Consider the following 12,951-nt stretch of genomic DNA (forward strand, 5'->3'; position numbering starts at 1 on the left):
CTCGATTCTTGGGAATCTAGTTATGAAACGCACACAGTCCCCCAGCTAGGACTTTCTGCAGCGATGAAATGAATGAGGATGCCCCAAGACACTTGGGATTTCCTCAGCCCTGGCAGCCTGTTCTGCTCTCACTCAAACACAAATCAGCCTTCAGGGAGTAGACGCCAAGATCAAGATAGAATCCTGAAGAACATGAACGACTTAGCTCAAGAAGCCAAGCAATTTTCATTTATCTCATTTCAGCAGGACTATTACTAGACCTTGTCTTCATCCATGACATGAACATCAGCAAAAGAAAGTCAGTTTTCACAATACTTTTTTCTGTGTCTCGTGCTCCTCTTCCTTCTCCTTCTCCTTAAGAAACAGATTCTTCAGAATATTAATCACCAGAGTATCTGTCAGCAGAAGTAGAGGGAGGAGAATAAATACATGTTTCAGATATGACATTCTGTCCAGTTTCCAGTTTCTCTCTCTGTGCCTCATGGCCCGTTAAAGGCAAGTCTCAAAGCCCAAGATGTCAAGAGATGGATTCAACCACACATAAGAAAAGAAAATATTCATAAAATGAAGCATGCAGCAGCATGACAAAAACAAAGAAGCCAAGTGGTAGAACTGCCATGACTATTCAATTCTGGCTGGTTATTGCAACATGCCTGACCTTCACATAAAAACTCCTCCTCATTAACTCCAGCCTTGCAGAGCAAGATGGGAACATTGATCCTTCCATGCAGAATGGGAAATTGTGTTCATCACACTTTCAGACTATACAACTGCTCCCCAGGAACAAGACAAACCTGCAAAGAGGTTGCAAAAACACCTTTCCAACTTCCTTCAAACATCATTTCAAATACAATGGTTTTGATGCATGAAATGGTGTCCTAGGGGTTACAGAATTTTCCAAAACTACCCACTTGATGGGAGTAGCTTAGCTGGAAGAAAAAAAATTATGTGGTTCTATACCCTACTTTAATCAATGGCTTATAAAAAGAAAACAGTGGAAAAGTTTTGGGTTATTGATTTGCAAGTACCCCGAATTCTCTTCATTTATAAGTACCCAAGGGTAGGATTTTTCATTTTGTTTAGATGTGATTTTCATGGATCCCTGACATCCCTAAGACATTTCCATTGCACAGGTACAATGCTTTGGTTGAATTTGGAGTAATGATGAATGAGCAGGGCAAGAATGTTGATCCACAATGCCCTGATATTCCATGAGGCATAGTAAAAAGGCAGAGACCAACACACTCCTGGAGTGACTCACAATCAGATCTGTACCTCTTCTGGGTTGAATTGGTCAGTTGGGGTGGGAGAGGCAGGAGTGGTGAGAGACAGTGGGAAAGGAGATAATGCAGTTCAGATGTACTACTCTCCCCTCCCTGTGAGCGCTCCATCATGCTGGGGAATCACACCCTGGCAGCCCTTCAGGCAGATAGGTGGGAACTGCAGCCCATTCAGTAACTTCACTCTCTAGAGACCTGCATTGTATGTGCCTCAACCACTGACTCAGGGAAGCTGACTCAGCAGACAGGGCCCTGCTGCCAACTAATGTCCAGTTCTCATTAATGCCTACTCTGTCCAACAATTGAGACTAAAGAAATCAACACTTTCTGCATGGGAGGATGTTACATAAAGCTTTCTGTCCAGTGCCTGGGAGACAGCAAACCCTCAAGAAGTTGGGAGTCTTTGCATGTATGATCTCACCCATTCTTCCAAGTGGTCATATGAGATGGTCATTAGTAATACCCTGTTTAGAAGCAAAGAAGTTGAAGCTCAGTAAACAAAGTTAGAGACAGAGCTAGGTTTGCCATTCTAGAAACCCTAAGTTCTTTTAACATTTCTATCCTTCTGAAAAACCACACGAAGCCTATTGCAGCAGAATAAAGCAGGAGGCATTTTGTGATCAGTGTCAGATGAGCACAGTGTGCAGTGGACATGGAGGAGGGAGGAATAATTCCCTACCAAGTGGCATGGAATAGCTGTGGTTTGAGGTGGACATCAGAAAATGAAAGGAGAACTGATAACAAAAGGAAACCATTCTAGGGTAGCCATTTGTAGAGCAGCAGGTTAAGCCACATCCCATATCAGATAGCCACATCCCATATCAGAGTGTCTGGTTTGACTCCTAGAATCTCTGCTTCCCATCCTCCTTCCTGCTAATATGCACCCTGGAAGGCAGCAAATGATGGGTCAAGTACCTGGGTCCCCGCCATCCATGAGAGAGATCTGGATGGAGTTCCTGGCTCCTGGCTTTTGCCAGGCCCAGCCCTAATAGTTTCAGGCATTTGAGGAGTGAACTGGTGGATAGAGATTGATATATCTCTGTTTCCCTCTTTCTCTCCCTCTCTCTTCTTCTGACACTCTCCTTTTGAATAACAAACACAGAATAAATAAGCATTTTAAAAGATCATTCAAAGTGGAGGCATAAGCATCAGAAAGGCCATAGAAGACAAGGACCACACAAAGCTAGAGTACAAAACAGGAACATTCACAGCTCATAGCTACAGCAATGGAACACTCCCAGAAGAACATCCTAACAGCCAATCTTCAGGACCGTTATTTGTGTCAGTCTGAGTGATCTCACAGCAAACCATTTACAGACTTGCCAAGAACTATGATCAGATTCCTATGCCAATAGAGCATTCATAGAGAGAAACAAGTTTGAAGCCCAAAATGCAAACAAGTTGAGCTAATGGCACAAGTGATAGTATGCCTAGCTATTAAAGCACATGCACACACATACAAGCTGGCAAGAGTCCAGGATGTAGAAATGCAGTGGAAAAAGTCAGTGTTAGCCAAATTAAAGAGGGGAACTCAATGTATAAGATGGAAATTTTCCATTTTACCTTCCTGAGCTAGTAGTACAAATGGTGGGATGCAGCAAATTTTACATTATATTTATCAGGACTTGAAACCCAAATAAAACAAGTTTATCTTTCCACTGACTTTGCCACAAACATTGGTCAGCTCACACTCTTGTGCTTACACATCAATGATGCAGTTTCTTATTTATTTATTTTTAGTAATGTAACTTTTTTTAAAAGATTTGTTTTACCTATTTGAAAGAGTTAGAGAGAGAGACAGAGAGAAGAGAATCTTCCATCCACTGGTTTACTTCCCAAAATGGCCATAAGAACCAGGGCTGGGCCAGGCCAAGGCCAGGAGCAGGAGCTTATTCCAGGTCTTCCACCTAGGTGGCAGGGGCCCAGGCACTTGTACCATACTCCACTGCTTTCCCAGGTGCATTAGTAGGGAGCTGGATAGAAAGTGGAGCAGCCGGGACTTGAAGTGGCACCCATATGGGATGCCAGTGTCTTCGGCAGAAGCTTTACCCACTATGCCACAATGCTGGCCCAGTGATGCAGTTTTTAAAAATTCTTGTTTATACCTATTAGATACATAGAATCATACCTCTTTTTCTCTTCTAGTGTAAATCAGAGTCTAAAATTTGTCACTCCAAATGCAACTGAAAAATTGTGAAATATTTTACTCTATATAATGGCTCTCTATATTATGATTGGTGAATTTTTCTGATTATTTTATATAAACCCAATTGAGATGCATCTAAACTTTCAGAAAAGTGGATGTTGCTTAACATATCGCTAAGATATATCTACAAAGAGCTTGCCAAAATAAAGGCAAACCTACAGATACATGGAATATCCCACAAATAGCAAGTTATTCTTTTACTACATAACATTCACACTGGCCACTTAAATGCATATATAGTGCTGCAAAATTAATTGCCTGGTCAAGATGTTATCCATAACTGCCTTCTGTAAGCACTCTCCCCCGTGGCTGTATCTTACTTTTCTTCCTAAGTCTTTCATGGCTTCCGACAGTATTGGGTCCTAGTAAGTAAGTAATCAATGCTAATTGAATTAATGGATTAATGAGTGAAAGAAAGGTTTCCCTGCATTCAGTAATGGTGAATAGCACTGATAGCTTTTCTTTGTATATGAGTAAAATCATTTTAACATTCCCCAAAATCTACTTACCTGTCCTTTTCTTTCTGCACACCCCAGCTCTTCATTGTAATCTGAAGATTAAAATATTATTTCCTATATCTTGAGGAAGGAAATTCAAAGTCTCAGTGCAAAGCATGGAGTTAGGAGGAGGATGTCTTGCCTCCCTACACCTTGACACCTTCTATAACAGACACCCATTACCTCCCTCATACCACACCAAACCAGATCATTCATACCACACCTGAATTCCACCCAAAAAAAGAAAACATTCACTGAATGAGGAAGAAAAGAAATAAGAAACAGAAAATAGGGAATGAGGATAGAGATAGAATGATAAAATTTTTAAAATGAAAGGAAATGAAGAAGGCAAGGCGGCATTAGAATGTCATCAGAATAATTGAGATCAAAAAATTCGTTTGTTCTGAAAAAACAAAAGTGATTTCCTGGTTTTCTGATTCCTCTCTGACTCATCTCAAGTTGTAAGTGCATCTGTGAGGGGGTTTAAATGAACTTAGAATTTTTCTACTAATCCTAAATTGCCATGATGCTAGAGGACAAAGGAGGATTTCATATATGTACACATTCCTGTGCACTCAACTCTATAGAGCAGGGAAGGGGGAACTTTCTTGTCCGTTGGCTAACTGACCAGTCGTACACCTGCATCCTGGATAAGAATGTTGACTTATTTCAGGTTGCGGACACTGATCCAAGTTCTTTATCTGTAGCACCTCATTTAATTCTCACAACATCTCACTGATGTAGGATCTAGTACAACTTCAGTTGTACAGATGAGAATGCAGATGCAGGCCAGCGCCGTGGCTCAATAGGCTAATCCTCCACCTAGCGGCACCGGCACACCGGGTTCTAGTCCCGGTCGGGGCACCGGATTCTGTCCTGGTTGCCCCTCTTCCAGGCCAGCTCTCTGCTGTGGCCCGGGAGTGCGGTGGAGGATGGCCCAAGTGCTTGGGCCCTGCACCCGCATGGGAGACCAGGAGAAGCACCTGGCTCCTGCCATCAGATCAGCGCGGTGCGCCAGCCGCAGCACTGCAGCAGCAGCGGCCATTGGAGGGTGAACCAACAGTAAAGGAAGACCTTTCTCTCTGTCTCTCTCTCACTGTCCACTCTGCCTGTCAAAAAATTAAAAAAAAAAAAAAAAAAAAAAAAGAACGCAGATGCAGAGAAAGTGTGGCCCATTTGATATGGGAGTGGCTCAATAGAAAGTTTCTCATATTAACTACTATTCTAAGGGCAGGAGACCCAGCTTCCACTAGACATTTATTTCTTCATTTGAAAGGCAGAGAGGGAAAGAGAAAATAAGAGATGTTCCATCTACTGATCCACTCCCCAAATACCCATAACCCCCAGGGCTGAGCCAGGCCAAAGCTTGGAACAGAGAACTTAATCTGGATCTCCCACGTGAGTGTCTGGGACCCAAGCACCTGAGCAATCACATGCTGCTTCCCAGGGTACACAAAACAGAATCAGAAGCCGAGCTGATATTCATACCCAGGAATTCTGATATGGGATGCGGACATCCCAAATAGTGTCTTAACCACTGTGCCAAACGTCCGCCCCCCCCCCCTTTTTTTTTGACAGGCAGAGTGGATAGTGAGAAAGAGAGACAGAGAGAAAGGTCTTCCTTTTGCCGTTGGTTCACCCTCCAATGGTCACCACGGCTGGCGCGCTATGGCCGGTGCACCACGCTGATCCGAAGCCAGGAGCCAGGTGCTTCTCCTGGTCTACCATGGAGTGCAGGGCCCAAGCACTTGGGCCATCCTCCACTGCACTCCCGGGCCACAGCAGAGAGCTGGCCTGGAAGAGGGGCAACCAGGACAGAATCCAGCGCCCCGACCGGGACTAGAACCCGGTGTGCCGGTGCCGCTAGGTGGAGGATTAGCCTATTGAACCACGGCACCGGCCATTTATTTCTTTATTTACTCAAACACAGTGGTCCCTTGGAAGAGGGGTGGACTTTGGAATTAGAAAACCCTGGAAATCTCAACTCTACCTCTTACTGGGAGACCATGGACTGGTTTCTGAACTGCTGGGGGGTTCTGTTTAAATTCCTGAGTTTTTGAAAAATTGAATGGGAACTGTAACAATGGCCAGCATACATGTGTAAGTAGGGGCTTCACTTTTTGATAAGAGGCATAGCTCAAGAGCTTCTGGGGAAGCTGACTCCAGCCCCAGCTGGATAGGGCTTGATGATTCTGAAAGAAATCCCACTCCTCTGGTCAAAATGAATGGCTCATAAATCTAAGCCTAAGCCAATCAGTGCAGGGCATTTCTATGGACACAGAGATTTGTTCAAAACAGGCACATGAACAAAATAAACCTGAAGTCAGTGGAAGGAAGGAAAAAATAATAAAGGTCAGAGCAGAAACCATTGAAATAGAAACTTGAAAACAACAAAAACCTATGTACTTAGGATTTTTTTAGAAAACAACAAATAATGAATCTGAATCCATAATTAGAATCTTCGCAAAAAAGAAAAGCTCAGGATCAAATACTTATTGGTTGGATTCTATTAAAGTTTTAAGGAAGAAATAATACCAATTCTTCTCAAATTGTTCCCCAAAATCAAAAAGGAAATATACCTTCCCAACTCATTTTATGAAACCAGCATTAGTTTGATTCAAAGCCAGACAAGCTCACGGCAACAAAGGAAAACTATAGACCAATATCCTGTATAAACATAGATACAAAAATTCTCAACAAAATGCTAGCAAATAAAATTTTAAAACAAATTAAAAATACCATTCATCATAATCAAGTGAGATTTATCCCAGGGATACAGAAATGACTCAACATATGCAAATCAGTAAACACAATACATCACATCAACACATTGAAGAACAAAAACCATATGATCATCTCAACAGGTAGAAAAAAAGTATTCAATAAAATTCAATATCCACTTGGGGCTGGCGCTGTGGTGCACTAGGTTAATCCTCCAGCTGCAGTGCCGGCATCCCATATGGGCACCAGTTCTAGTCCTGGTTGTTCCTCTTCCAGTCCAGCTCTCTGCTGTGGCCCACGAGGGCAGTGGAGGATGGCCCAAGTGCTTGGGCCCCAGCACCTGCATGGGAGATAAAGAAGAAACACCTGGCTCCTGGCTTTGGATCAGCGCAGCGCTGGGCATGGCAGCCATTTGGGGAGTGAACCAATGGAAGGAAGACCTTTCTTTCTGTCTCTCTCTCTCACTGTCTAACTCTATCTGTCAAATAAATAAATTAAAAAAAATTTGATATCCACTCTTGATAAAACCTTGAACAAATTATTATATACGATGAAAATAACAGCATAACAAAGGCTACTTATGACAAACCCCAATTAACAGCATATTAAACGGAGAAAAGATGAAAGAATTTCCTGTATGATCAGGAACCAGATTTGAAAGGCAGAGTTACAGAGACACACAAGCAGAGAGAGAGACAGGTCTTCAATCTGCTGGTTCACTCCCCAAATGGCCGCAATGGCCGGAGCTGTACTGATCCGAAGCCAGGATGGGTACAGGGGCCCAAGGACTTGAGTCCTCTTCCACTGCTTTCCCAGGCCATAGCAGAGAGCTGGATCGGAAGTTGAGCAGCTGGAACTCAAACCGGCATCCAGATGGGACGCCGGCACTTCAGGCAGAGGCTTCACTGGCTACACCACAGCGCCGGCCCCTCAACACTCTTATTTAAGAATAAGAAGTTTGAGCCACAGATTTAGGCAAGAGAAAGAGATTAAAGGCATAAAATAAGAAAGCAGGGAATCAAATTATTCCTGTTTGCAGATGACATGATGAAAGATAAACTGAAGACTAAAGACTCCACCAAGAGACTATTAGAACTGAAAAACACTTTTAGTTAGGTTGTAGGATAGTAAACGAACACACAGAAATCAGTAGCATTTCTATGTACCAATAACAAACTCACTGACAGAAATTACAAGAGCAATCCTATTCACAAAAGCCATAAAAATACCTTCAAACTTAACCAAACCTCTTCAATGAAAGTTGTAAAACACTTCATGGGTTGGAAGAACTATTATTACTGAAGTGTCCATATTGCCCAAAGGAATTTACAGATTCAATGAATTTCCATCAAAATACCAATGCCACTCTTCATAGAACTCAGAAAAATAACCCTCAAATGTAAATGGAAGCACAAAAGATCCCAAATACCCAGAGCAATCTTGAGCCAAAGAACAAAGCTGGACATATGATAGCAGATTTCAAGACATACTACAGAGCTATTATAACCAAAACAGCATGATACTGTCATAAAAACAGACACACAGCCCAACAGAACAGAATAGCGATCCCAGAAATTAATCCACAAATCAAAATCCAACTGATCTTTCATGAAGACATCAAAGATTTCTACTGAAGAAAGACTGGTCTCTACAATAAATGATGCTGGGTAAACCATATGCAGAGGAATGAAGGTGACATCCTCCTCCCTACTTTTCATGCTATACAAAAATTAACTCAAAATGGATCAAAGATATAAATGTAAGACTTGAAACGATGAAACTACTAGGAGAAAGAGTAAACCATTTGAGGCATTGGCATAGGCAACGACTGCTCAAAAGCAAAATCAACAAAAGGGATCATATCAAACTAAGAAGCTTCTGACATCAAAGGAAACAATCAACAGAGTGAAGAGACAAGCAACAGAATGGGAGGAAATATTTGTAAGCTATTCATGTGACAAAGGACTAAAACCCAGAATATATAAGGAACTGAAAAAGCTCAATAACAACAATAAAACAATTCAGCTGAGAAATGGGCAAGGGATATGAATAAATATTTCTCAGCAGAAGAATTGAAAATAGCTAACAAATCTATGAAAAAATACTCAATATTACCTGCCTTTAAGGAAATTCAAATCAAAATATATCATATCACCAGTGTTAGTATGGCTATTATCAAAAAGACAAAAAATAACAAAAGCTGGCAAGGATATAGAGAAAATAGAACCCTTTTATGTTGTTGGTAGGAATGCAAATTAGTACAGCCATTATGGAGAACAGCATGGAGATTCCTCAAAAAACTAAGAATAGCTCTACCATATGACCTAGCTATCCCATTTCTGGATTATATCCTACAGAAATTAAATCAGCATATGAGATACCTGCACTCCCATGTTCATTGCAGCACTTTTCACAATAACCAACATACGGAATCAACCCGATATATATCAATGGATGAGCAGATAAAGAAAATGTGGTTATATACACAATGGAGTATCATTTTACCATAAAAAGAATGAAATCTTGACATCTGCAGCAAAATGAATGGAGCTGAAGATCATTATATTTAGTGAAATATCAGACACAGAAAGACAAGTACCATATGTTCCCTCTCATATAAGTCATTAAAAGTAGTGAATTTGAAGTTACAAAAGACTACTAGAGGTTGTGAATGGCGAGGGGAAAGGAAAGAGTTGTTGAAGGAGTTGAATAACAGGAATCAAAACAAAGTCAGATAGAGATAGAAAGTTCTCATGTTCTACAGCCCAGTGAGGTGACTAGAATTCAAGATCATGTATTATATACCATATAAAAACTGGAAGAGTTGCTAGGCTCCAAATACACAAAGGATAAGTCAATGGAAAGGCAGTTAATTGATTTATGCCATGTAGATGTGTTAAAATATGCACTGTGCCCCATAAAAATGTACAAGTGTTACATGTTAATCAAAAATCTTTGAAAATAAATTAATATAAGAAAAAACAGGCATGTGACCCAATGTAGGCTAATGAGGAGTGAAAAGAAAACATATTTTTTTTAATTTTATTATTTTTTTTGACAGGAAGAGTTAAACAGTGAGAGAGAGACAGGGAGAAAGGTCTTCCTTTGCCGTTGGTTCACCCCCCAAATGGTGCGCTGTGCCGATCCGAAGCCAGGAGCCAGGTGCTTCCTCCTGGTCTCCCATGCGGGTGCAGGGCCCAAGCACTTGGGCCATCCTCCACTGCACTCCCAGGCCACAGCAGAGAGCTGGCCTGGAAGAGGGGCAACCAGGACAGAATCCGGCGCCCCAACTGGGACTAGAACCCAGGGTGCTGGCACCACAGGCAGAGGATTAGCCTAGTGAGCTGCGGCGCCAGCCATCTCTTCCTCTTCTTATGGAGACACAAAATGGAAGGCAACATCTTTCAGCCTGCGGAAGCAGCTGTCAGTCAGCAGAGGGCAGAGTGGAGAACGCTCAGAGAATAGGAGCCAGGGTGCTGGTGGAACACACTTGATCTCCGCCTGACCTCTTAACTTTTATTGGTGAGAACCTGTAAATCCCTTCTACTTTTTTTTCTTACATATTTTATTTGAAAGGCAAAGTTACACAGGGAGGGAGGGAGAACGGGAGGGAGGCAGGGAGAGAGAGAGAAAGGTCTTCCATCTGCTGGTTCACTCTCCGGTGGTCATAACAGCTGGAGCTGGGCTGATCCAAAGCCAGAAGCCAGGTGCTTTTTCCAAGTCTCCCACATGGGTGCAGGGGCCCAAGTACTTGGATCATCTTCCACTGGTTTCCCAGGCCATAGCAGAGAGCTGAATTGGAAGTGGAGCAGCCCATATGTTATGCCAGCACTGCAGTTGGTGGCTTTACTCATTATGCCACAGCACTATCCCCCCCTTCTAGTTTTTTAAGAAAAGTTTTTGTTACAACAATTTATAGAGGTACCAAAACTGTTTGAGGTGTCATGGAGGGTATAAAGAAAAGCAAGACTGACTTCAAAGGGAACCATCTAATAGGTAGCTTCTGTGACATCATTTGAGTCCTTTTTTTTTTTAACTTTTATTTAATGAATATAAATTTCCAAAGTACGGCTTATGGATTACAATGGCTTCCCCCCCATAACATCTCTCCCACCTGCATCCCTCCCCTCATTTGAGTCCTTTTTAAAAATTAAGTTGTACTGATCATAAAGATAGGATTAAGTGTCAAAGGGATCACATAAATAAGACCAAGTGTCTGCTAATAATAATAGAATTAAAAAGGAGAGAATGATCCGACATGGAAAACAGGCCACACAGCAGACTCATAGAATGACAAATGCCCTAAACAGCACCTGGCCTCAGAATCAACCCTTAAGGCATTCAGATATGGCTAAAAAGCCCATGAGAGCATTTCAGGCATGGAAAGCCAGGACACAGGACACTGTGACAAAAAATGAGCTTCCTGAAAGATCTCTGTGAGTGAGATCCCAGTGGAAAGAACAGGCCATCAAAGAAGGAGGTACCTTTCTCTGAAGGGAGGAGAGAACTTCCACTTGGATTATGGCCCTGTCTAAATAATGTCGGAGTTTGTGGACTCAAGAGGCTTCCACAGCCTTGGCAGCTCATGAGAAGAGCCTCAGGTGATCACTGACATCATAAATAAGAGTGTCAATTGTTAAATCAACAACAGCAATCACTGTGCACTTGCTCCCCATGTAGAGCCTCTGTCCTTAATGTGTTGTACTAAGAGGCTTAATGGTAAAACTAGTCTTCAAACAGTACTATATACTTTGTGTGTCTGTGTGGGTGCAAACTGTTGAAATCTTTACTTAGCATAGAGTTGATCTTCTGTATATAAAGATAATTAAAAATGAATCTTAATGAAGGATGAGATAGGAGAGGGAATAGGAGGTGGGATGGTATGGGGGTAGGAGGGCGGGTATGGGGGAAGAACTGCTATAATAAAAAGTTATACCTATGAAATTCATATTTATTAAATAAAAGCTTTAGATGAAAATAAAAAATAAAAATTAAGTTGTAGCTGATGCTCTCTTCAAGATCCCCTTACCCTTTGGTCAGTATGTTAAGCAAGAGCCATTCTACTTCCCTAGGAATTACACAGTGGCCCCTTTCAGATGACCTGGTCAAATTTTGGGGGTCAGATGGAATAGCTTACCCACTTGGTTGTCAGACCACTACCTTGAAAAGCAAGCCCATTTCCACATGTTCTTGGTTATTGGTTAACAAATGTGGTCCAAGAACACAGCACCTAAGAGGAAGTATATGCATTCCAAAATTCCTATTGAGATTGGGCATTTTCTCATTGACAGATAAAATAGAGTCTCCAAGGTTTTCCCACAATAGCATTCAGAAACAGGAAAGGAATTATACACAAGTGCCAGCCCAGGAGTCCCACTCATTTTGGGGCTTGTTATCAATTCTACCTTTAAAAGTTTCAGTTCATCCTTGAACATCTTCCCTAACCCCATGCTTTTCTGTCTTCTGTTTCATCACTAAATGCCATTTAAAATTCTAGCTGTAGATATTGTGTGGGGTTGTTGGCATAAGGGGCAGGAGCACTGAGTCCTTAGATTCTAGGTTGAACTTAAGGCACAGCAGTTAGACAGTTTGAACCTGATAATCATGATGTTATCTTAGCAGGTTGCATAGGTCAGAAATGTTCTTCCTGTCACTGCTTTCTTTTTCCTTCTAGCAAGAAAGACGTTTAGAAAACAAGGGTGGCAAGTTATAAGTGGTCAGCTTAAGGCACAGTTTAGTCATGGTAATACCAACCCACATTTATTAAGGGATTATCATATGCCAAGGCTAAGCAAAGTACTTGAGATTCCTGATCTCATTTAATTCTCAGATTTGGGCTAATAAGTGACAGAGGTAAGACTAGAACACAACCTCCTATTGCTGCAAAGCACACACTCTATTCTGCCTCCATAGAGTACTGTTTATTGTAAACCATTTTGGTGAGATATTTGGTAAAGATAATTATTATATCAAATTAAAGAGGAAAATAGATTATATAAATTACATGTGTAACAAACTGTTAAATGACACTGCTAGGTGATACTGAGCTACTTACAGTTTATCAAATCCTGCCTTGCATGCTCTCATTAGCCTTTGCACTTGCTGTTCCAGCTACATGAAAAGACCTTTGCTACCAACCTCATCCTGCTCTGTGAGGCTTTATGTGGTAGGGAGAATAATGACGCCACAAAAGCTCTACACCCTAATCCTTGGAACCTATTAATATGTTAGGTTATTGGACAAAAGG

General features: G+C 41.6%; 1 long non-coding RNA gene across 1 annotated transcript in view; it reads left to right on the top strand.

Annotated features, from left to right (window-relative positions):
- Positions 1–12,951, top strand: part of LOC138844261 (uncharacterized) — a 92,652-nt gene that overhangs the window by 3,243 nt on the left and 76,458 nt on the right. The window lies entirely within an intron of this gene.

This window comes from Oryctolagus cuniculus, chromosome 1 (genome assembly GCF_051225735.1).
Source record: "Oryctolagus cuniculus isolate XC-2025 breed Fujian yellow rabbit chromosome 1, ASM5122573v1, whole genome shotgun sequence".
Classification (NCBI taxonomy): domain Eukaryota; kingdom Metazoa; phylum Chordata; class Mammalia; order Lagomorpha; family Leporidae; genus Oryctolagus; species Oryctolagus cuniculus.